This window comes from Phocoena phocoena, chromosome 2, assembly GCF_963924675.1.
Source record: "Phocoena phocoena chromosome 2, mPhoPho1.1, whole genome shotgun sequence".
In the NCBI taxonomy this organism is placed as follows: Eukaryota; Metazoa; Chordata; class Mammalia; order Artiodactyla; family Phocoenidae; genus Phocoena; species Phocoena phocoena.
The window spans coordinates 125,438,013-125,464,665 of NC_089220.1; positions in this window are offsets into that span (position 1 = coordinate 125,438,013).

Below are 26,653 nucleotides of genomic sequence, written 5' to 3' on the forward strand. Positions count from 1 at the left end.
TCAGAAGACACCTCCCTCCTTACCGCCCCAGGTGGAATTGGGCCCTTAGCTCCTCCAAGCCTGGGGGAGCCTGGGCACATACTCACGGTCACCACAAAGAGGGGATGGTGGGCAAAGAGCAGGAGAGAGGTCAATGGCTGTCCTGTCCCCTCACCCCACTCCCCAGCAGCCACCCAAACTCATGGCTGTCTCAGGGAATCTGGGCAATGTGTCTGCCCAGGGGCTTGGAGGAGGAAGCAGAGCAGGCCTGGAACTCTCCCTGCTTAGATGTGAGCTGCCAAGGCCACAGGCATGTGGGATTTGTCTTAGTGCCCCAGCCTGGCACTGTGCATGGCACAGAGCAGACACACCCTATTGTTTGCTGGCAAAAAAGAAGTGAAATCATGCTGAACCGAAGTTGGGGGAGGGGTCCTCCTCTCATCACTCACTTGCTCCTTCATCCATTGGTTTATGGTGTGTGACACATAGGTACCAGGCCTGCTCCAGGCACAAGTCGGGACAGGAGTTCAGCAACTGCTCGGTTTAGTGGAGGCAAGTTCTGTCCATCAAGACCCATGTGACACGGTAGGGAGAAGGGAGGGCTACAGGGCCTCTTACCCAGAAGCTGTCAACCATTTCACTCCTGAGCCCACAAGGTGGCTTATCCTGCCTTAGCTGACCTGGGTCCTTCTGATCTCACCAACTCCACAAAGTATGATCTGGACCTCAGGCACTTAGGAAAGAAAGGGAAGAGAGAGGGAATCCCTAATCTGTGCAGGTGTGGTGCTAGGAGCCTGAGATCCTCACCACCCTGAGGGGAAGGTGCATCTGCTTTGGAAAGATGATCAGAATAATAATGGGCATGAATACTTATAATGAATATTATTTTCACAGTAGCAGCAGCTGCAGTATCAATAGCTGCTTTTATTTCCCAAGTTCTCACTAAGACCTAGGCCCTCGGACCATGTACATTTCCTGCATTATGTCATTTACTCATCCCAACAATGGAAGTAGATATTTTAGCCTAAGTTTTCAGGTAAGGAACTCAATATTAGGGAGTTTAGGCATCAGGCATCTTGTCAAACCCAAAGAGGTACTCCAGAAGGTACCTCAGCAAAGAAAAGACAGCAAAGGAAAGACAACTGAATTAGAGGCCAATGGCCTAAATCTGAGTCTCACCTGGCTGTTAGATAGGCCCACAACCTACAGCTTTCCAGGTTGTGCACTGTGCAACTCCAGGAGGTGCCATGCACTTAGAGCACAGTGTGAATGTTGCCCCAGGTTGTGCAATGTGGTGGCCCTGGTCAGCTTGCTCCATGACCACCTAACCTCCTCCTGCAGTTTTATAAGGGTTTGAGCAGGTGTCTGCAGAAAGTCTTTGTGAGCAGAGCAAGTAAGTTCTACTCAGATACCCGTGGCTATAAGGACTCCATACCTGCCTTTCCACAGGATGCCCCCTTGATGGAGAAACTTCCATGCATCACCAGGATTAGCCAAGACTTGGCTGGTGGAAGTAAACCACCAGCCTCCTGTGGAATGCTCTGGCCCAGGGACAAGCTAGAACCAGGACAAAGAACTTGTGTCTTTGAGGTGCCAGCTCTTCGTTGGTAAATGCTCTCTCCAGGACTTCATTCCAACAGAGAAACCACCAACAGATGGTTCTGCTTTGCAGCATGATGGAAACTTAGGCCCACTTTCCTCTCTTTTAAAGTGTGTGCCAGCACCAGCCATCCCTGGGGGAAAAGATACCCAAGGAGAAGGAGTCAAGAGCCCAGAGTGTAAATTAATGGCGAGCTGCAAGCTTCCTTCCAGCAGGAGCTGGGAATGGGGTATTGAACTGGATCTGAACCCAGCACAAAATCCTCATGAGATTCAGTAGAATTGGGCTTGGAGGGAGGCTTTCAAATAGGTGAAAATGAAATGGTAGCTGGCCTATTTGTCTTTCTAAATCATATGACAAGTTCTTAAGGAAAGAAAGTACTGGCCTCAGATATGAATGTCGATCCACCTGGAGAGCCTAACTTAGCCCAGGCCTGGGGAACAGCATGTCAGAACCCTCGAGGGCCAAGCGCCCTCCCACAGTGTGCTGTCCCAGAACTCATGCCCAAGCCACTGTGACCCTTTCTCCTGAGCAGGCTCCCGCTATTCCAGACTTGCCTGTCTTTTTGCCTGAGGCCTCAAGCAGGGTTCACCGTGGCTTGGAAAAGCTGTGTGGATGCTAGGCTTGCTCCCCCATCCCCAGACACTTCCCAGAAGGCTTGGAGGATGCAAGCCCCTAACTGTTAGGCATCAGGGAGGGACATCTGGGTGGACCACTTTTGGAGTGTCCTGCAGCCCCTAGTCCTGCTGTTCTGAGGACAATTCCATTGGGAGGAGTGGCTGACACGGCTTGCTAGGGCTGAGCTGGGACCCCTCCGTGCAGCTGGTTGGTCTGGGGGCAAAGACCCCCAAGCTGCACCTGAGGATGTGGGGGTGGGAATTGGAGATGCCTGACAATCTCTGTTGCTCACCTGAATTGAAGACATGTCAGCAAGGAAGTTCAAGTCCAGCCTCTTCTTCTGTGGGTCTGGCCACAAATCTGCTCAAAAGGCCACATGGAGAGGGAAACAATGAGAGAAAGGAGCCCAGAAAGAAGGGTCCTTCCTGAGTTCACAATGCTTTCCCATTTCTGAGTCCAGGTCTTCCTGAGCCTAGACATTCCTTTGGGTTCCCTGTGTCTTTGTAATAAATGCACCTCATTTGCACACCTTTCTATCTTTTGCCTGTTTGAGTGGGTTTCTGCTAGTGACCACTGAAAACCAACTTGCCCCCACTGCCACCCCCAGTGGTGCAGGAGAGAATGATGTGGAAACTGCAATTTAAGACATAATTTCCCAACCTTAGGATTAAAATATGGGGCTCAGACATGGAAACTCACATGACTGCTTAATGACAGTCAGACTGTGCATGTTCCTCATCTCAGTTAATCCTTACAATATCCCTTTAAGGCTGCTATTGTTCCCAGTTTATAAGTAAAAACATTGAGGCTCAGAGAGGTAAGCAACTTGCCTGCAGTCACGCAGCTCCTGCTGATTCAGTGTTTATTCCTTGCCTCGTTCAATCCATCCCCCAGTGCTGGAGACCCCTGGTCAGAAGGGCTCACAGAATTAACAAACATTAGCCAGAGCATGACTCTGAGGAGTTGACTAGCCTCATTAAGGCCCTGACATGTGTTTTAAATTTCAGTTTCTCGAGCCCTGGGGAAGACTCGCTGAAGCAGCCGAGTAGACAGCAGCTGTGGACAGAGCCCTTCCTAGGGGGCTTACTCAGTGTCTCTCCTCTTTAGATTGATCCTCTGTGCTGCTGGGGCTATAGCCTGGAGAGGAGGATGCAGGCCTGCCTCTGAGAGCCCCCCAGCTCTGCTCCCCAGGCCAAGTGTGGTCTCAGACCTCCTGGGCCAGATCCAGCAGGAGCTCTTGCTCTGAGATGCATTGAATTGGAGCCTGCGATGTCAGTCTTGGGATCTGTGCAGAGAGTTTTGTGTGCACCTGGGCTTCAGTATTGGGCACCATTTTGGAGACGTTGAGGAGCCCTTGTCCTCCAAGTGAGCCAAAAGTCCTCCTTGTGGGAGCTTCCCAAGTGCTTCGCTGACATTCCTTTTCTTCATTAGTGCTTTCAGTTTCCACTGGAGCCATGGTCTGACTCGGCCAGGGAGTGCTTGGGAAAGCAGATGTGGTTGCTGCTGCCCCGCCATCTTCCAGGAATGCGGGAGGTCATCTTGGGTGCTTCTGGGAAGATGGCTGTCCTCTGACTGAGACAGTGAAGACCCCCAGAAACAATTGGGTGGTTTCCAGGGACTGCAGGGGCCCCGGGGCCTGAAAGCAGTGCTCCTGACAGCTGAGGAGAAGCAGAAAGGAGAACCCCTTGCAGAGAGCCCCCAAGCTGGGGGAGGTGGGCAATCACACTAGAATCTTTATAAAGGAGGGACTGGGCACAGTCAAGCTGGACAGAGGAGGATCTGTGAGGTTGAGACTGTTTTTCACCTCATGCCAGGTTGAGAAAACCCGAGTCCTCCATGTCAAACATGGGGGCCAGGTGTGCAGATGGAGAGTCAAAGGCATCAGCACCATAGGCCCTGGTGGTTGGGGGCTGAGCTTCCACTCAGGTCCAACCCAAGGAGCCACAAAGGACTGCATCCTGGGCTGAAAAGAATATCTGAGTTTTCCACAGAAATTGGAAATCCTGATTTCATGTGAAATCTCCCCAAATTTAATAACCTGTTGGCAACTAATTTAATTTACAAACAATATTCTATGACGGCCAAAGCACTATGTCTGCTGACTGAATGTGGCCTGTGGCTGTTTGTGGCTCCTGCCATTGGCTTTGTCTAAGAGGCAATGGCTCCATGAGGGGTGAGCACGGGCTTGGTCAGACACATGCCCTCTGGTGGACAGCTTCAAGGCCAGGGCTGAAGTCCAGCATGTGGCAGAACTGCCAGGACACAGGCTGGGGTTGTAGGGAGCGGGAAGCCTAGGCTTGGAGGCCCCAGCTGGCATGGGGACATGCTTGGCTAGGAGCCTTCCTTTATTCTTTCAGCAAACATCTGACTACATGGTCTGTACCAGGCACTGGGATATGGTAGTGTATTAGCTTCCTGTGGCTGCTGTAACAAATCACCACTGACTGGGTGGCTTAAAACAGCAGAAGTGTGTTCTCTCACAGTTCTGGAGGACAGAAGTCAGAAACCAGTATCACGGGGCTGAAATCAAGATGTGGCTCCCACCGGGGACTCCATTTCTCACTTCCTTTAGTTTCTGGTGGCTGCTGGCATTCCTTGACTTGTGGCCACATCACTCCCATTCCTGCTTCCATGGTCACAGGGTCCCTCTTCTCCTGTATGCATCCAATCTCCTCCTGCCTCTCAGAAGGACAATTGGGATTTGGTTCAGGACTCATCCAGATGACCCAGGATAATCTCCTCTTCTCAAGATTTTCAATCATATCTGTAATGATCCTTTTTCCAGTTTCCTGGCATTAGGAGCAGATATCTTTGCGGGGCAAAGATGATTCATTCAGCCTATTGCTGGTGGTGAAGAGGAAGCATCAAGTCCCTGGCCTAGGAGTCTTTACTTTCTAGTGGGGTGGCCAGAAAAAGCCAGTGAGCCTGTTAGCACATGTAATAATGCCACACTCTACAAAGTACTGGGAAGAACAATCCAGCTCCTTTGGGCACTATCCCCAGATCTCAGGGCTGCACCATGGGACAAGAGGGCACCTGGCCCCATCCAGCTGCCCTGACACTACTCCAGCCACACAGGCAGAATCAGAGTGTCTCTGAGCTGCAAGCCTGTGCTTCTTGGCTTACACCTGTTGCAGGTGTTTTCTGGAGCCCCTGTGACTTGATGAATGAGGACAGGACCTTTCCAGACATGGGTCATGCACAGCCCAGCTGCCCCGAGGACGGGCAGGCTCCACAGAGCTCACCTGCAGTCTTAGTGCACTTCCTTTCTAAGTGCCAACCCACACTGGGGAGACTTTCCAGCCCACAGGGGCATGTGTCAGGGATTCCATACCTGCCTGGGGCTGAGCAGGTGCAAGGGAGGTGCAGTGATGGTGACTTCAGCTGAGAGAGGACTCCTCGTGCGAGGGCCTGGCAGCCACCGTGTGAACCCAAAAAAAAGTCACCTCCATCTTTTGGTGTCTGAGCTGGTAGAGCCATTTAATGGGTGAGCCCAGCCTTGGAGGTGTGTCTAGAAAAGGTCTGCAGAGAAGGGACCAGAATGGGGAGTCCTGAACAACTCAAGGTCATGTGATGCTTTTCGACATGGAAGCGCTTCCCCCATTGCCCCTGGTCTCCCTGCCAGACGCACACCCTGTTAGTCTTATGCTTCAGATCTTATTCTTCCTCTATGAATGAAAAGGGAAACTGAGGCCCAGGGAGTGACAGAACCCATCCAGAACCCTTCAGGTCCCATCAGGCCAGCCTGCCATGCACCTGAATTTAAATGCAGTTTGTAAATAAAATCACCAGCCCCTTCCCCTACTTTTCACCCTCCCTCCCCTCACCCTCCACATCCACCCCTAGGACATTGGGAAACTCTGGAAGTACCCCTGGTCTGCCCAGCACCTGAGCAGAGCCGTAGGCAGGGGAGCCGAGACCCCTCCCTCCAGCTGCCTGGAGCATGGGCGGCCCCCACAAGTCAAATGCTTAGTATCTTCGTGGTGAAAGAGGGGGCTCATCAGGTCCGTTTCCTCACCCTCCTTAGAAGGGAGACCTGTTGGGGCAGTTCCACCATAGCTGGGGGAGGGCTTTGAACTCTGCGGCAAATGGCTAGGGAGAGACAGCCTGGCCCTAAGCCCCAGGCACCCCTGGAGGACAGAGAATTGGGTTGGGAATATTTAGGGTACCGTCGTGCCAGGAAGCAACTGGCTTCAGAGAGAGTGGGACAGAGCTACCCCGCTCACTCCACCTACCAGCTGTGTGACCTTGGCAAGAGCCCCTGTGGGGACTCAGTGTCCCTTCTTGGAAAATCAGTATAACATTGCCTCTCTCACATGGCTGCTGTGAAATGAGAGATGATCTCAGCCTAGCCCCTAACACACAGTCGGCACTAATTAAATGGGAGAATATTATTGTTATTTTTGTTTCTATGACATGACCTTGAGAAAGTCATTTCCTGAGGTCCCCTCACACTTGGGCAGACCTAGTGTTTGTTAGACTCATGGTGGGCACATTTAGGGCAGGACATGGGCACGTGATGGGACAGGTTCTCCAGGGGGGCATTTCTGCCCCCATTTCACAGACAACCTAACGGAAGTGAAGGGAGTTTCAGCCACACGCCTGGGTCACATGGTAAATCAGTGATGGGTGGGAGACTGGAGCCCTGGTGTCCTAAGACTCCTGCATCCCATGGTACAGGAGTCCCGGCAACACCTAGGGAGAGGGCATCACACCCCCCACTCCCAGTCCTGGACGTGCTCAGGAGGCCTGGATGTGGTGAGGCTCTCCCCAGCACAGCCCAGGCTGCAGCAGCCACACAAAGCCTCAGAGGTACAGATTTGGGTCCTGGCAATGCAATATGATGGGGCTGGCCTGTGGACTGCACAGTGAGGAGGGAGCACCGAGACCCCGCTGACCCCTGCCAACCTCCCGGGCTCCAAGTATCCAGGAAATGAGAGGAGAGCCCTGCCCACTGCAAAGCATCCATGAGGAGCCTCCATCCCCAGATGTTACCAGGTGTGAGCTATTTCCTCCTCACTGTTTTAACAAATCTGTGACTTTTGTTGCATCCTGGTCTGGCCTGGCTTAGGGGGTTGAGTTTCATCCCCTCTTTGAGGTCCCCAGCCCATGGAAAGCACCACCTCTCTGGCCACACCTGCTCCTCCCTCTTCTCCAACAATCACTTGGAAAGAGCTGGGGAGAAAACCACTTGTTGGTTCTGGTGGGGGAGCCCCCAGAGGGTATGGCTGCTTCAACGGGGTTTCTGCCTGCTTCCACTGGCAGCTCCCCAATCCCACTCCCATCGGCCCAAAACTTTAAGAGCACTGGATCTACTTGGAACAAAGGGGTCAGTCTTGCACCAGTGGAGAGTCTCCCAGCCCACTCATGGGCCTCTGTGGCTGTGGCTCTGTGTGATGGAAGAGGGTAAAGTATGGTGCACAGGTCACTGCAGCGATAACATTCAGGGCACAGGCCCAAGGGCAGGCTGCAGGGCTGTACCACGCAGGGTCCCCAGGGCATCGGATTTACTCTCAGGATCAACTATTGTTGCAAAGTCCTCTTGGTCATTCTTGCACCTTTAAAGTAGTGCTACCATGTGGAAATGAGTGAACATCATGTGTTGTTTGATTCTTGAACACATGGCTGTGTGGCCACAAAGCCCCCGTCCAGGTCCCCCTGGGCACATAGCCAGCCTCTATTTCTCCATCTCTCCTGCTGTTTGGAGTGTGCCTGACCTGTAACCAGTGGAATCTGGGAGGAGACGATGTGGGCACCTCCAGACTGCCCAGGAAAACCGCCTGCACAATCCTTTAGGCCCTCTGCTTCCATCTGCCTGTGAATAGAGCAGACCGTGAGGGCCGGAGAGGGAGAGCACAGCATGGAAGGATCCCAGGTTCCTGAGGTGCCACTGGCCAAGGGCCACCCAGGAGGGTCTTCCAACTGGGGAGCCCTGTGTTGGATCCCTGCATCAGTGAGAGGAAACCTCCAAAGCTTTAAGCGAAGTGTGGACCACAGGCCAAACCCAGCCTGTGAGTTCCAGATTGTTTTTACATTTGTGAAAATGACTTGAAGAATAGTACTCTGTGACACATGAAAATTACATGAAATCCAAATATCAGTGTCCTTCAATAAAGTTTGATTGGAGACAGCCACACCCATGCACCCACTTAGCGTCTACCCCAGCTCCAGAGATGAGACATTTCCACAGAGCCTGAAATATTTACTCCCTGGCCTGTGTAGATAGTTTGCCAACCCCTGCCTTCTCTCATTGGGATTTGGGGGTTGTTTGTTATGGAAGTTAGTCTACCCTGATGAACACGTTCAGGGTCTTTTCTGAAGGGATATGATGAATAGTTTTAAGACTTCAATATAAGGTAAAATTGCCTTTTGGAGGATTATGCTAATTTACATTCCCACCGACCATTTCCCGATTCCTGCCAATCCCTGGTGTGTAATACACTCTCCCTGTAAAATGAGGGTTTAAACAAAAACAACAAAGAGTGTCACTCATCATCCCCTTATACAAAGGGTTAAGTCACAACCCACTGCAGTTGCCCACCAATGGCGCACCTTGAGGATGGAAAAAACAGGATGAGGCACTCTGTGCTTTGGATATAGGTGTCTAGATGCATATCTAAGGAAGCATTTCAAAGACCCCAGATTCTTGCATCTTCCCATACACAGAAAAGCAATAAAATCATTAACTTGAGATATCTGTTCTTTATGATTAGCAGTAATCTTTTGATGTTTGACTACATGGGGGTATTTTTGTTGGTTTTTTGTTTTTTCCCCAGCAAAAAACCCCTGTTTATAGTGGCTCTCCCCTCACCTCTTTGGAGCAGTTCCTCAGAGCTATCTGAGATGCTGTCTCCTGGGCTGTAGTCCTCAGTAAGATCCCCGAATAAAACTGAAATATGTTGTGTGGGTTTTTTTAGTCGACAAGGGTGAGATTTCCACCCTCCTGGGTCGTGGTGGCGACAAAGTAAAATAATCTGTGAACATACCTGTGCTTGATAAAGTATTTACCTTTGGGCACCTAGGCACCCTTCTCCTGGCTGTTCTAACACATAGATGTTTTCAATGCTGAAGGCTCGCCCTGGAGAAATTTCTCCTTACTAAGTCACCACGTTGCTTTGAGAGTGTCTGTGGATGGTGCTATCTCCTTCTGACATGAGACACAGTCCCAGAACTGCCTGTACTTTTCTCCGTTCCCTGGGTTTCCATAGTGCCTCCAGACTCTGCTGGAAGTAGAATGCAATTAGATGGTGTGGTATTGTTACTTATAATAAGAAATACGTATTTGGTCTTCAATCTGTTTCTGGCACATTGTCCTAAAACCTTAGAATTTTCTGGTGATAAAGAGTGGTAAAGGCGTCTCATAATGCTGATAAGGTGACTTTTAGACCCCAACTAAGGATGGGGGCTGGTCATCAGGAGAACCAACCATGTGATTAGAGGGTTGGAACATTTAGTCTGTGATGGAAAAGGGGCTGGAAGTTGAATCAATCACCAATGGCCAATTAGTTAATCATTCAAGCCTATGTAATGAAGCCTCCATAAAAACCCAAAAGGACAAGGTTCAGAGAGCTTCCATGTTGGTGAACATGTGGATTCTGGGAGAGTGGTGAGCCTGGAGGGAGCATGGAAGCTCCATGTCTTTTCTCCATATACCTTGTCCTATGCTCTCTTCCATCTGGCTGTTCCTGACTTATATCCTTTTAATAATAAACCAGTAATCTTGTGAGTAAATGGGTTTCCTGAGTTCTGTGAGCAAATTAATCGAACCCAATGAGGGGATCATGAGCACCTCTGATCTATTGCCAAGCCAGTCAGTCAGAAGCACAGGTGGCAACTGGCATCTGACGTGTGCGTTGGGGCAGGGGAGGGCAGTCTTGTAGGACTGAACCTTTAACATGTGGGGTCTGATGCTGTAGATGGAGTCAGAATTAAGTTGAATTGTACACTTAATTCTGGACACCCAGCTGGTGTCTGAGAATTACTTGGTTGTATGGGAACCCCCCTCCACACATACATATTGGAGTTGATCCAGAACTGTTAGAAGTGAGGATGGGAGAACCTGAGCACATCTGCAATGGAGAATTATACAGGTGATAGTCAGTCCTCAACACTGGAAGAATGAGGACACCCAACTGCAAATTGGCACATCCCTGCAAAAGACCAAGAGGCGTCTGCTTCCTTTGAAATTTCCTGCTGGTGTGATGGCCTTGGAGGATTCAAGAAGATGGGAGGTAGCAGCTAGAGCACCTGAACTCCAGCACACAAACTGGTCAGGAGCTGAAGGAAGGAAGGAAACTGTTTTTGGAAGCTGGATAAATGTAAAAGTATGAAGCAGAGATGGAAATTCTATCCATCAACATCCACAGTGCTCTGAGGAATGCGCAGAGAAGAAGGAGGAGAGGGAAAGGGGCAGAGATGTACTTTGGCCGTCTCCTACTATCCACGATGACTGATTGTTAGATACTCTTTAGGAAATTTGCAAGCCTGTGTTAAACCACTGGTAACCTAAACTCAGCCATGGTGAAATTAGCCACACTCCAGAAATGGGCAGAAGCCACAGATCAAGGCTTTGTGATTTTTTTCCCCAGAGATCTAATTTACCAACACACCAATGGGTATAAGGAGTAAAGGAATGGAAGAGTCTGTTTAGAATGAAGGCAATGTCCCAGCAGAGAAAAAGCCTCCGCTCAGAGAAGGAAAAGCAGCAGAAAGGAAGTGCAACAAACTTATGACGTAGTTTCCCTTAGGGAAACTTTTCGGCTATGACTCAGACAGGTTAAGAACTTGTCCAAAGTCACACAGCTAATCAGTGCCAGAGCATTTGAAACCAGGTATTTCTGGTTGTGGTAGTTTTTGTTGTTGGTTTGTGGTCTTTTTGGTTTTATTTTACTCTGCCAGTAACAGATGAATGAATGATTGAAATGGAGTTAGCTGTTTGGAAGTGTCTTTTATAGGGTCAGTTCTATAGGCTACCTAAAAAGTTCAGAATCCATGAGTTAAAATCACCTCTTGCTTTTGGCTTTATTTCCCATGGTTTTATTTTCACAAGCCAAATACACCTTCAATGGACCCAAATTTGCTAGCATTAAGGGTTTCCTGTATGGCTAATTCTGCATGTAAGATCCTGGAAGCCAGTTCCAAAGATGGGTTTTGAGAATGCCTTGGTGTTGTCCCTGGCATCATGCCTAACTTCTCAAGGAGGCCAACTTTCAAAATCAGCACTCCTTTAGAGGCAAAAATCCTGGTAGGGTCACCATACCTAGGGATATGGTAGTGACTTTGTTTTTGTTTTATTTTCACCAATCTTTATTACTGGGTTATTTGGCAACAATCCAAATTCTCCAGAATAGGGAAATAATTACAGTAAACCCATACAGTGCAACTCTATAAACCATGGAAGGCAATAATGTAGATATTGATGATACATAACAATTTACATGGAAAGATGTTAGTGATGTAATGAGTGAAGGTTGTACAACCTTATGTAAAATATAACATACATAATAAGTATGTGTCTATTCATCAATTACATACTTATATAGATATAGGATTGGAAGATGGGTGCAGAAAGATTTGGCTGGTTTAAATTTAATTTTGTTTATGTGATTTTTCTAATTTTTACATAATGAATACACATGACAAGTGCAATAAAAGTATTTTTATTCTTTTAAATATGTAGTAAGATGTTCTTTCTGGGATGGTTTAAGTGACATCATTGTGACGTGCTCTCAGGTTACGTGTTTTCATTTTTTCTTTTAAAGAAGGTTAAGGGATCAGATGATGACTTTCTGGTCTTCCAGCAGGGTTCCCCATGCAGTGGCTGCAGAGCCCCAAGGGACACTTGCTCAACAAAGACTGAGGATGGGCCGTCCTGCCAACCTGGGGCCCTTTTGGGAGACAAATCCAACAGCGGCTGTGCCATGTGGGATGGGGCAGAACTGGACACGGAGCAGGTCCTCACGCTCCACTGCAGACAACAGGGTGGTGACTCTGAATGGGGTAGATGCCACTGGGAGTCCGGGTCCTGCTGGCTGCCTTGCCACACCCCTTGGGGAACCCCTGGTAGGCCTCTCTTGTGGGGGCGAGGGAGGCAGGGAAGTTGGAAACTCACTAGGCTTCTGTTTACATTTCTTTTGCCAGGTGTAGCCACTTGTCGGGGTGAGGGAGGCAGGGAAGTTGGAAACTCACTAGGCTTCTGTTTGCATTTCTTTTGCCAGGTGTAGCCACTTGTGTGGACAAGTATTATTAGGATGACCTACCTGGATTTAGCTAGTCAGGATAAATTAAAAATCTTCTTGGCTTTCAAAAGTACTTTTGAATTTTATAATAAGGACTCTGTGCTTCACTGCAATCAAGATTTAAACACCACAAAACAGTAGTTGGAAGTGATGATTCATTTAAACAGCACATTCACTGATTTTGAAACAGAGCATGGACCTCTCTGTCCACATAAACTCGTTTTATTTCTTTTTCAGAATTCAGAGTCATCAGGCAACTGAGACCTGAACGTCAGCTCATTCAGGCCATGTTCACGGTTTTGTTTCTGTCAACCTGAGGAGTGGGATGCCCTGACATCAGCAGTGTCAGCTCCTTCTCTGCCTGGCTCCTTGCTTCAGCTGGATTGACTCTTGACTGCAAATGGTTCTCCACAGTGCGGTAGGGCCTTTCTTCTACAAGATTTATTAGGGCCAATTAGCTCCTCAGAAGGGTATTGCAAAAATACCCACAAAGTACGTTCAGGAGACGCCTCCCTTCAAGTGGACAGTGTTCTACCAGCAAGCTGTAACATACCAAGAGCAGTGACACTAAATTCTCAGTCTTCAGGACACAGCCTGCAGCCCTCCTTCTTTTCCCCCCGCTGCCTCTGGAAGCATCCTTGCCGCATGGACAGGGGACAGACAGGCAGATGGGCTGGAAAGCAGCGGGGCACCATGACATATGTGAAGGGGATAACTGGCCTGGGGTTACCCACTTCTTGTATCTAATCTAACCTGGATAGCTGTGAGGCTTTCCACAAAACTATTTACATACTGAAACTGTCTCAATAATTTGTAGATACTCATCTCTTCTGGAACTTTCATGAGTAATTTGTCTCGGTATCTCTGTGTAACTGAGACAGAAGGCTTGGCTCTACCCACGAAGGGATTAGTCATTTATATAAATAAGGATACAAACAGCTTGGGGAAATAGATTCTGTGAGACTGTAAACCAGATCACTGGGAACTAAAACACACAACACTGGAGCACGTCATGGCACATGCCATCTAAGTGTCATTCCATCCACTCACCCCCAATATCAACACCACCAGCAACATCAGCAATGAATAATGGAGAAGAATGTGCCCATTGTGGTACCATAGACGTGCCCTCTTTCCAGCTAACCAGCACACAGCACTCACGAATTGATTTGTTTGACATTCCTTCATTCATTCCTTAATCTGCCTTGACTCCCCATTCCCTCCCCGCCCCAAACCCTTGGCCAAGTTCTCTGGAACTCTCCACCGCCTCAACCTCTTCTCTTAATCTTCCCTCAACTCTTCACCTTAACCTGAAGCTGGCTGCCCCTCCCTAGAGGACTCCACTTGCCCTGCGGCCTCTCGGGGAGGAGAAGGGGCACTGGTTTAAGAGGAAGGCGGTGTGCCAGAAGACGGGCACTCCCCGCTGCTGCTTCTGCACCACCGTCTTTCCTCCTCCTGCACTGTCTCCCTCTCCTCGCAGCTGTCATCCACCAATCCTCATTCACGCAGGACTTGAGCCAGCTCACTGGCTTTGTCTCCTGTCACCCATGTGGATGACCGGCTACTCAATGGACAATCAGGTCCTGACCTCCTCACCACCGCTGACCTCTCCCTCCCCTCCACCTCACCGATCATTCCCTCGGTCCCACCCTGTAACTGCTAATAACTGACATAGGGAAATGAAGGTGCTGCTGACAAGAAGTGTGGAGGGTTGCAGGGCAGGGCAGGATATCAGATCCACACAGCAGTAGATGGGGAGCTGGAGGCCAGACCAGGGAGATGCTGAAGGCTTGAGGAGAGTAAAGCTGAGCATGGCACCTGAATGGACCACAGCTGTTTTGCATCTCAACCTCTCCCATCAAAGGCCATAACGACTTGAGATCAGTCTGGCTCAGGCAGGCTGCTGGGGCCGAGCATCCAGGGGTGTCCTCTGGGCATCCTCCTCCATGGCCGCCACACTCTGTACCCACAGCTCACTTCCTCGGTGTCCCCTCTGCTGCAGGTCATTCTCCTCACTCAGCACTTGCTTACTCCTTTCTCTTCATGCCCCTCCATCATTATAACCCTTACCTCCCTGCCCACCCCTGGCACTGTGGCTACTTCTGGCAGAACCCCAACCTTGAGTGGATACAACAGTTTGTCTTCTCCACATATTTGTCATTTCCAGAGAAAATCTCCCAACCAAGCTGACTGGTTTCACCTCAGTCCATTAGCACAAGTCTCAGGAATGCTCAATACCCAGACTCATTCCCCTGGGGTTGATTTTCCTTCTCTTGAAGCAGTTTCTTGCTCTTTCCCATCCCACGCCCCACTTTCAGGGGTGCCCTCACCTCATATCTTACATGTGAGAAACTGAAGCCATCATAGGTGATATCCCTCAACTTCCCACCACTCCATGGGAGCGCATACCTACATGGTCCCCAACTCCCCATCCTCCCCCTGGTGCAGCGGGGATGCATCCTGCTCTGCCCCTCAGCCTCGCGGGGGTCCTGCTTCCTCATCCGCTGACTGTCCCTCTCCCTCACTGCCACCTTCCACCTCACCACTGGAACATTCCCCACAGAGTACACACACACTCTAGCACCTTCCAACCTGAAACAACACTCAACCAGGACACAGAGCCCCTCTGCCTCATTTCTCCTGTCTCATCACTCTGCTCTCCTCACCACCGTCTCCAGATTGCTGTCTCAGCTCGCTGTCTCCACTTCTGCACCTCCACGATCCACGGCGCTTCTACTCTCTCCAATCTAGCTGTTGTCCCCTTGCTTCACTGAGACTTCCTTTATTAGGGTCACAAGTGTGTTCTTGTGGACAAATCCAAAAGATGCTTCCTTCACCCCATCAGTGTTGCACACATTTGTCCATACCCCCAACTGAAGTGCCCTCCTTGCTCGGCTTTCCAAACCCTCCACCCCATCCACCTAGTCTCCTCTTGCTGCATTTCCCACCCGTGTCTTGACACCATTTTCTGGCTCCTCATTTTCTGACCAACACTCAACATTCCAGCACCACATGCCCGGCACTGGGCCCTCTCCTCTTCCCTGTCCACATTCTCTTCCTTGGTGACCACATCTGGTCTCATGGTTTTAAACAATTTCTATTTGCTGAAGACTACAAGGGGACCTCTCCAGCCCTTGCCCCTGATCCCAGTGTTCTTATACCCTGAAATGTAAGAACTGCCCCCCTGAAATCCCTATCTGGGTGTCTAGGAGGCATCTGAAATCCTCCTTGAAATCCCCACTGCCTCCTTGAAATCCCCACTTGGGTGTCTAGGAGGCATCTGAAATGAAATATTCAATACAACCAAAATGGAACATTTGATCCCCTCTTCCCTCTGGGAAAACAAAGCAAAACAAACACATTTATTCTCTGGCCTTCTACAATCCCGATCTCAGCCTGAATGTCCACGGGTGCCTGCTGCCCAGAGGACACAACTGGTTGCTCGGCCCCAGCAGCCTGCCTGAGCCAGACTGATCTCAAGTCGTTATGGCCTTTGATGGGAGACGTTGAGAGGAAAAGCAGCTGTGGTCCATTCAGGTGCCATACTCAGCTTTACTCTCATTCAAGCCTTCAGCATCTCCCTAGTTCAGCCTCCAGCTCCCCATCCACTGCTGTGTGGATCTGATATCTTGCCTTGCCCTGCAACCCTCCACCCTTTGCTGTCAGCAGCACCCTCATAGGGAAATCTATGTCCCTATATTCCCATAGTCCCTGGGAGGAAGCCATCTCTCCTCCAAGCTCAGTTTGCCTGTCCCAGTGCAAGATGACACTATGCCCCAGACCCATGACAATGAGCAGGTGACCCAAATGTGGCCAACCAATCTATCCCATTTCCCTGGGAACATGACCCAAGCCAGGACAAAAAGACCAAATTCTAGGACTTTGGGCTTACTAGAAGAGTAAAGCTCTCCTCCAGTTGAGAGAGTCCTGATGCCATTATTAGAGTCCCTGGATCCAGCTAAGCCCCAAGTTATTTCTGCACTTGTCAGTTATGGGAGCCAGTAAACACCCCTCCTTTATTTTTACTTAAACCAGTTTGAATAGGATGATTTTGCTCACAACCCAAAGAGCTCTAATTAATGCATCAATTCATTCACTTATTTACTCACTCATCCCCCTACTAGGTAACAGGCACTAATCCCTCTGCTAGTGACTTGTCCAAATCATGTCACTGAAACCACAGATATCCCCCCTCTCTGCCCCATTGCCTATGGGGTCAAGCTCTGGCATTTATAATTCCTTAATTGGGTCCCATCCGATCTCATTTCTCAAGACTCTCCTTAAATGAACCCACTACACCAAGGTCAATTGTAGTCCCCTTCAAAAACCACATTTAGGGCTTCCCTGGTGGCACAGTGGTTGAGAATCTTCTTGCCAATGCAGGGGAAGCAGGTTCAAGCCCTGGTCCAAGAAGACCCCACATGTCGCAGAGCAACTAAGCCCGTGCACCACAACTACTGAGCCTGCGCTCTAGAGCTTGTCAGCCTCAACTACTGAAGCCTGCAGACCTATAGCCCGTGCTCCACAGCAAGAGAAGCTACCACAATGAGAAGCCCACACACTGCACTGAAGAGTAGCCCCTGCTCGCTGCAACTAGAGAAAGCCTGTGTGCAGCAACAAAGATGCAACTCAGCCAAAAATAAACAAATTTATTTAAAAAAAACCCACACACATGTATTCCACTCCCAAACCCTTTCCTTGCATGCTCCTCATCTGATTCATCTTCCAGACTCATCTCTCAGGCACAGCCCCTTTGAGGAGTTGCCCATGTGACTCTGGCTTACACATCACAGATCCTCTCCAGCAGCTCCTGGACCACATCCCCTCACCCCGCCCCCCACCCCAATGGAACTCAGCCTCCCTGGTCTCAGTGAACATGTGTCTTGTTTCCCAAAGGGCAACATGAAGGCAGGCCTGGGTCTCATACTCCTTTCAGACCCCAGAGTGTCTGGGACAGAATTGGACATCCTCATTAATAACAGGGTTTAGCATTGGCCAGGCCCGGTTCCACATTAATTCTGCTAACTCTCACAGTAATCAACAGTTGAGAAACTGAGGTGCTCAGAAACCCACCCAGCGTCACCCAGCTGGAAGGTGTTGGGCCAGAGTAGGAACATGGATCTGCCTTAGGATTCCCTGGGCAGGAGTGGACACTTTCTCAGTGAGGAAGGGGAAGAGAGAGGAAAATGCATTTCTGAGGCCACTTTTTCCCACCCAGCGCCTGTCCTGCCATCTGTGGTGAAGAACAAACTTGAACCCATCTCTGCCCAGTTGGTCCAAGAAGAGGAGTCCACGGATCACATGTTTGGCGCTTGCGGCCAGGACACACTGCTCTAAACGTGTTGAAATGCTTCCGCTCAGCACCTGTATTCGTAGCCTCACACTCCAGCAACAAACAGCAGATAAGGCTTCAGGCAGCAAATCCAACCACTGCTTTTCAGGGGAGCCTGGTGCCTTTCTCTCCAACCTTTCCTCCTCAACCCTGTCCCTTGTGGGCAGCTGCATCTGAGCCTGGAGTCCACATGACCAGAGAGCTGAGCAGGGAGGCAGGGAGCCAGCCTGGAGGAGACACCAGGCAGAGCGGGACCCTGGGCAGGGGCACTGCTGAGACAGCAGAGGGGAAAGCAGCGCTGCTCAGCCCCCAGCTCCCGGAGGTCAGCTCTGTCACAGACCAGCGAGAAACCTCGGGTTCAGCACCAAAGGCTGTCGGGTCTCCTCAGACGTCAGGCCAATGGCCCTCGAACCAGAGGTTAATGGCCTCTGTCCAGTAAATGCTCCAAGTTTCATTCATTCTTTCAACAAATGTTTATTGATTGCCAGGCTCTGCGCCAGCATTCAAGATAGAACCAAACCATGTCTCCTGCTAGTCGGGGGACAGACGCCTAGATAAGAGTTCAGGCGGACAGTCATGGATGGGTGGACAGCGAAGAAGAGGGGCGACAGAGAGCCCGGAGCAGGTCTCCGGTTCTGTGCCGTGGGAAGCTGCAGGGAGCTGCCTTTGCGCTCACCTGGTCCAGCCCATTCTTGGCATCAGATCTTTCCAGGGGGCCCCCCAGTTAACAAATGAAGGAAAACCTGGGGTCTGCACCTAAGGAACTGGAACTGGGCCAAGGGGCCCCTGATAAATCCTCCCCCTCCTCTGACCCGTTTTCCACCCGCCATTCTTTCTCATAGCAGGAACCTGATGCTCTGGGCCGGAATCTGTCACTTTCCCAGCAGACACTGAGAGGCTGTTAGGAGGATAATGCTCCTTCTCTATCCTGAGAGGCAGCATAGCAGGATCAGGAAGCTGGTCTTTGACCTCAGGAAGATCTGGGTTCAAATCCTAGCCTGGTCACTTTGCGAGGATGATGTAAAGTGGTTGAGAGCCAGACTCTGAGCCAGACTACCTGAGGCCAAATTCCAGCACTAGCTGTGTCACACTGTGTCACTTAACATTCCTGTGCCTCAATTTCCTTCCCCATAAAGTGTAGAATCACTGTAGTACCTGCCATGGAGTGATCAAGGGGACTGAATGAGTGAATTCGTGTAAAGTGCTAAACAGAGCCAAGCTAACCATAAGCACTTAGTTATTGTTAGCTATGTTATTTATTGTATGTTAGTTATTGTTAGCTACAGTTATTACACCAACTCACAGGGATACTGAACAAACTAAATGGGCTAATCACTCAAAATATTGAATAGGTGCCTGACAAGTATTACTGTCCTTTCTCATACATTTTTTTTATGCTTTTTTTTTTTTTTTTTTTTTTTTTTGCGGTACGCGGGCCTCCCACTGTTGTGGCCTCTCCCGTTGCAGAGCACAGGCTCTGGACGCGCAGGCTCAGCAACCATGGCTCACGGGCCGAGCCGCTCCACGGCACGTGGGATCTTCCCGGACCGGGGCACGAACCCAGGTCCCCTGCATCGGCAGGCGGACTCTCAACCACTGCGCCACCAGGGAAGCCCTCATACATTTTTTTGATAAGATAAAGAGCGGGTGGAAGGCAGAATCTGCCCTCCCCACCAACCCAGGGAGCAGAGGCCTGCTGTAGATGCGCATGTCCAGGGGCTGCTCCTGCTGCCCCTTGGGAGGGTATCCCCAAGTCCTCTAAAGAGGCTGTGAAGTTCTTGAGAAAATATCCATATAAGTTCACCTTAATGCTTACACACTGTTTTTAAAAGGTAGATTTTTAAAAAAGAAGCAGGAAGGCAGAGAAGTGGGAGAAGCTGACGGCAGTGGCCAGCCAGCTGTGGGTCCAGGGGAGTGTCAGGGTGGAGCCCAGGTCACCCCTGCCCATGACCCTGGGAGCAGATGCCAGGAAATCCTCTCCCTGGAACAGATCCTTCACCTTTTGCAGGGAGGGAAGGTGAGTGCTGCCTGGAAGAGATGAGCTTAAAAATGCTTAGTCCTCCCAGAATACAAGCTTTTCTTGTTGGCTTTCCCAGACATTTTTGTGAAGGAAGGAAGAAAATTGTCCAGGGTCCCTGAGCTGAAGCTTGGAGGCTGGAGGTGGGAGGGGAATGGGAGGACCCCCAGCTACAATCTCCCACTGGAAATTGCTGCCCACCACATGACTGAGGGGTAAGGGGTCTGGCTTGGCGTGAGGGGTCCTCAGAGCCCTCCTCTCTGTAGTCATCCTGGTGTCCAGTCCCTGCCCATTTTCAGGGAGGGGAAAGCCCCCTGAGGGCCTTTCTCCACACAGCCACCTGAGACCCTGAGATCATCCCCACACGTGCTCCCAGGAGGGCTGGGATGCACCTGGCTTTAAACCCCTCTTCCTGAACCCAGACTGGTGCCCCGCTGTGCTGACTGGACTGTCCAGTTGGGTCAGTAAGTGGGAAAAGCTCCCCAGAAGTCACTTGTTCATGCTGGCCCTCCCCCAAACTGCCCCCTATGGCTTGGGTTGATTTGCATTTAAATGGTGACCCAGCTCCTGACTAGGGCCTCACCTTGGGACTCGGTTTCTCCTCTATCTCTGACCCCTGGCCTCTGTCGGCCTCTCTAACTGGTAATGTCCTAACATGCCAGGGCTGAGTGCACAAATAGATACCCCTGGGCTGGGCTGGCTGAGGTGAGACCAGGGGAGCCCAGGCCAGACACAGGCAGGCGAGGCAGGTAGCGTGTGATGAGGTCTCCTTGGGAGAGCAGCTTGGCAGGTGAATCACTCCTGAGGAATCCTCTGCATTATAAATAGGCCTGGCTGGCAGTGATGGGAGGGAGAACAATGAAGGACCATTGTCCTTCCTGATAGGTTGTCACTAAACCATGAATAATCCCTTTGAGGGAACTGAGTCTACAGATAGCCCCAGAGCCCCTTCCTTTCGAGGCACCAGCACTGTTGATGATACTAGGTGCCCGGAAGCATGCTGGGGCTGTACCTATATGACGGCATTTAATCGATCAGGATATCAAACCAGGAGATAAGTATGCTTATCCTCAATTTAGAGATGGATCAACAGATCAGAGAGGTTCCCTGCCCATGTTCACGGCTGAGTCAGTGTTGTAACCCAGGTCTGCCTGCAATGAGGCTTCTGCTCCTTCAGCCAGGCCATGGAGCTCCCAAGGGCAGGCCCAGGAACCCCAAAATGACCAAGCCAAAGAATCCACTGAGACTCAAGCGCAAAGCTAGCTGTGGGAAATGTCACCCATGGAGAGGAGTGGTTGGAAATCCTTTTAAGCAGGTATAGATCTATTACATTTTTTTCATCTTTATTTCCCTTAAAAACATTAAATAAAGGGCAGGGCCAGGAAAGTCTTCCAATAGGAACTAAGCAAAACCTGTTCTTTGTTACAAGGTCATCCTGCTTTCATTGCCAATGAGGGTCAGATCCCTGTCCCCACAAGAGGTCCAGAGACCATTCTAGCAATTCCTGAGCCATCACACCACGCCTGCCCCTCCCAAATGCCCCTGAGATGGAACAAGACTGGGCCTGCCTAGGTGGGCATCAGAGGCCTCAGATAACCAAGATGTGGTTTGATCGGGACCCCACCCAGTTCCTTGAGCCTCAGGCTCAACATGCAGGGGTACTCACATTCCAGAGCTGCCTGGGACCTGGACCCCCGGGGGCAAACATCATCAGAGCCTGAGAAGAGCCTCCTCCTGGTTGGCCGTGGACTCCTGAGTCTGCTGGGGTTGGAGTATGGGGAAGTTTGCCTGCTCCCTAGGCATTACAAGCCCAGAGCTGGAGCAGGCCAAACCCGGTCTACACTGGCAAGGTTAGAAGGGCACATCGCAGCTCCATTAATGCAAGTTGGGAGGGAGGTTGGTTTGCATATTTTTGTTTTTTGCATCAGCACCAGACACCCATCTCTCCTCCCCTTCCCCAAATCTTCCCTAAAGCTACATGTGAAAGCTCTTAGTGGCGGATGCATTTTAGGGAGGAAGGAAAGGGGCCAAGTCTGCCTGGGTGTCAGCAGATCTGGGTTGTCTGAGAAGGTCCCTCCCACAGTAGAAATCCGCATGGAGCTGGCAGCAGCCTGGACACACGGGCTACCCCCAGAGCCACCACTGGAAGCCCTTGCCTTTTCCTCAATACCATAGGATGACATAATTCCTAAGCCAGGCCTCAGGGTTCTTCCTACCAGGGATTTTCAAGACCTGTGGCTTCCTCAAACCCTGGACATCTTACACACAAGTCAGAACCAAGAACAACTGGTTTAGGTTAAAATGGACTTTGAACTCAACAAGTAAAACCTCAAAAAATGGCTCTCTTTGAATGACTATTTCAGTGAAATATCGTGCAATGTCTGTGTACTTGGGGGCTACTTTCCTATAATGCCTCTGAGTACAGGAACCCAGATTCACAAGCCAAACCCAAACCCACAGCAAGGATCCCCATCCCCCACCCCCAGCCTTCCTTCCTGACATTGGCATCAGTCTGTGATGATATGTGGGCACTTCATCAAAGTTTAAAGAGGCCAAATAAGTGCCAGGCACGCTGCTGGGGCCTTTGGCCTTCAGCTCCACTAGAATTGCCAAGACATTTGTCAAACAACCCAAGATGGCAGAGGCCACTGACACAGTGCAGCCTGAAGGGCTTGAAGGAAAGGAATCTGTGTGCTCTGAACACACACCCAGTTGACATGCAAGCAAGACACCCATCTGCAGAGCCATTGTTCACTCCTGTGCCAAGCCCAGCTCCCTTAATCTGCCAACCCAAGCCCAGCCAAGGGAATGAGACTAGGGCCTGTCACTTCCAAATGGCACACAGACCCTTCCCTGCCAACAGGCTGCCTGTGAGAAACTGGGCCAAAAGCACGAACCTACTCCCTTAGGTCCATGACAAATAGGGCAGGGCCATCCTGGTTCAGATGGAGCTGTATTGGCCCTCCTTCCTGTAAAAGCAGGACCTGCATTGGACCACTGGATCTTATGCTTAGGAATTTTCTGGTAGATGTGGCACACCAGGGACATAGCTGTCCCTTCCCATTGGAGCTTATCTAGGAGACCGTGACCCAAGCAGACACTATCCAGACCCCTTATCTTCATCTCTGCTTGATTTTCCTATGGTTCCATCTACTTCTGTGGCTGTTGACCCAAATCTATACCTGCAGCCCGGAGCCCTCTCCTGAGCCCCAGCTCACAAAACAGCAGTTCTTCAGGACACCCTGCGTATGCTCTGCAGATGCCTCAAACTCACTAAGTCCAAGATGAGCTGACTTTATTTTCTCATATCCCATCCTGGTCCCAAACCTACCTTCTTTTTACATTCCCTATCTTGATAAATCCATCCAGACACCAGGTCAGAACTTTCTACTACTCCCCACCATCACCACCTCCACCTCCACCATGACCATTGCTACCACCTTCATCACCATCACCTCCACCTCCACCGCAACCACCATAACCATGATCATCACCACCACCTCCACATTCACCTCCACTAACACCTCTACCTCCACCACCAACTCCACCACCTCCCCTCCCCCACCACACACACACACACAGACACACACTCATAATGTGTCATCCAGTCCTAGTGATTCTTTCTTCCAAATTCCCCTGGAGTCTGTCCCTTCCCTGCACGCATCCAAACACCACCTGAGCTTAGGACTAGTCCGTGTTAATGTTGCCCTAACCAGCTCTCCGTTCTTCAGCTCCTCCCCCTCCCCTTTGCTTACACACAGCTGTAAGAGGAAACTTCTAGAGTGCTCAAAGCCCTGCAGTGACTCCCTTCCACCTGCTCCCAGACTTTCTCAAACATGCCCTTTAAAAGAGAGTTTTGATCAAATTTCGGGGGTGCTGGACTAAAAACTTAAATGTTTTTCGTTATTGCAAGATTTGGCAGTCTTTAATATGAATGAGCATGGAAACACTTCCAGGGGAAGAAAGTAGATGCACTGTGAAGAGCTTCCTGAATTTCCCTAATCATGTAACTTTGGCTGGAGCTTCTCAGGGAGGAGGAAGGGAAACCAAGGCACCCATTTGGCCCTGGTTTCCCCTTCTCATGATTCTCTCCCTGCTGGTAAGTCTCCTCAGAAATGTCCCTCCTCCACTTCTTCCAAGGTAGACATAACCACCCCCCACCTACTTCCTCACTCCCTTTCTAACACTATAATTGTTTACATCTCTGATTTCCCCACTGGTCCAGGAGCTCCCTAAAGGCAGGGAGTAATGGGGATCCCCTCAGCTAACACAGCACCTGAGAAATGGTGCCATCAGTGTTTGTGGAGCAGCTGTCGAATGCTCACTGGTCTGGGCAAGAAAAGTGGAAGGAAACCAAGCAGTGTCTGCACGACTTGCCTGCACCATGCATCTCCTTCCCTCCCCTCCCCCACTGCTCAGCCCACTGGCCCCTGGAATCTGTTTCTGCCCCTCCATCAAAGTAGCTCTTACTCGTGTCACCAATGATGCAAATCACTAAACTCGCCCTGCTGTGTGTCAGTTTTCAGCTGCCTCAATCTCTAGGCAGAATCTACAGTTGCCCCTCTGTCTTTCTGGGCCAGTCTCACGCACAGGCACCCCCCCACCTCGACCACTCTGTCCTGGTGTCCTTTGGGCCCAGGCTCTCCAGGCTTCCCTCAGTGCTGCATTCCTCCAGGCATGCCTGGCTGCCCTCTCCTGCTCTGGGCGCTCCTTCAGCCATGTCCCTTGCAGCTGCCCCCATGGCCTCAGCCACTCCGAGCCCTTTAATAACTCCCTCATGCTGTGTCTACCCCGGTCCTCGGTGCAGAGCTTCCAGTCTGATTTCACCAGCAGCCCACTTGACAAATATACTTTGATGTCTCACTGGCACCTCAAACTCTCTGTGGCCAACATGTTAACTCTTGTTCCTCCCCATCAAACCTAATCTGCCTCCAGCGTTTTCCCATCTCCATAGACGACACAACCACCACTTGCTTCCCTCAGCTCCACAGCTTTGCCAATAGTTAGTCTCCCAAAATATTTTTTAAATTTTTTAAAATTTATTTTGTTGTAAAGGAACATTTGACACGGGATCTACCTTCTTAAATTTTCAAGTGCACAATACGGTATTGTTAACTAAAGGCACAGTGCTGTACATCAGATCACCAGAATGTCTTCATCTTGAATAACTGAGTCTTTATGCTCATTGATTCCATAGCTCACTGCCCAGCCCACTGCCTCCAGCCTCTGACAACCAACTTTCTACTCTCTTTCTATGAGTTTGACAATTTTAGATACTTCATATAAGTGGAATCATACAGTATTTGTCAGAAGGACAAATCTTTCTTGAGCATCTTTCTTAGTCCACCCATTTCTCTTGGCTGCCACCCAATCCAGATGCCATCCTCTCTTGCTAGGATTCTTGCAGGAGCCTCCAAACAGTTCTCACCTCACCCAACCTCACCCACCTGCACCCGCATTCACTCTACACAAGCAAAGAAATCTTTCCAAACACAAACCATTCCCTTGCTGAAACCCTCTGTTTCCGCATTACTCTCAGGATAAAACTGAGCATCCCTAGTGTGGTTCCCTCACCTCATCAGCGGGGTTCCTAGTTGCAACTCCAGCTTCCTGCAGGTCAACTACACCAGCTTTAGTGGAAGGGGTACTTCTCCCTTCCTGCATCACTTACACAAACTCCTACATGTAACTCCTCACGTCCTTTGGAGCTCAGTTCAAATATCCCTTCATGCCAGACACCTGCCGTACATCCGCATACACATTCTTGTGACACCATGTGCTTCTTCTTCTTAAATTCACTATGATTGTGATTAAATCCGTAACTATGTTAGGATCTGTTTCCACTGCCAGAATGCAAACTACAAAAGGGCAAGGAGCATGTGCATATTGTCCTCACTGTGTCCCCAGTGCCTAGAAACAGCCTAGCACATTCAGGACTCAGCCAGTACTTCTGCAGTTAATGCTTGAGGAGCTTTGCTTATTCAGAGGCAGCTTCTCTGTGTTGAAAGCAAAGGTCTTGGAGTCAGACACACACGGCTCAGCCTCTCGCCAGCTTTGGGACCCTGAGACTCAGTTTCCTCATTGGTAAAGAGGGATGACTGTGTGGGGGATCTGGCCTGGAGTCTGAGTTCAGCGAATTTCAGCAGCTATGGTGCAAGGCCAGAGCAACAAAAAATCTCTATTCTTGCCTCTTGAAGGAGATATTTTTCTCACTGAACACAGAACAGAGGCTGTATTAAGTAGTTTCCTAGGGTTACGATAACAAAGTACCACAGGCTGGGGGCTTAAGCAACAGAAATGCACTGTCTCACGGATCAGGAGGCTGGAAGTCTAAGACCAAGGTGTCAGCAGCATTGGTTCCTTCTGACTGACCGGGAGGGAAGGTCTGTTCCAGGCCTCTTCCACAGGTTCTGGTGGTTTGTGGCAATCTTTGCGTTCCTTAGCTTGTAGAGGCATCACCCCCATCTCTGCCTCCATCCTCATATAGCATTCTCCCTGTGGGTGCGAGTGTATCCAAATTTCCCCTTTTTATAAAGACACCAGTTATTAGGGGCCTTTCCTACTCCAGTATAATGGCATCTTAACTAATTACATGTGCAACAATCCTATTTCCAAATCAAGTCACATTGTAAGGTACTAGGGGTTATGACATCAGCTTCAGTTTGGGAGGGATACAGTCCAAATCATAATAGAACCTGTCCACCGGGTCTGAAGAGGAGCCCCCACTGCCCTGGATGGGGTGACTTGGTGTGGGTGGGGTCCTCTGTGCTTGGTGGCTCTCAGGCAGGCTGGGCTACCCGCAAGGTGTGGCAGGTACGAGGCTGCGTAGCCAGCATGATGTGCCCTCAGACTGCCTGGGCTCGGAATGT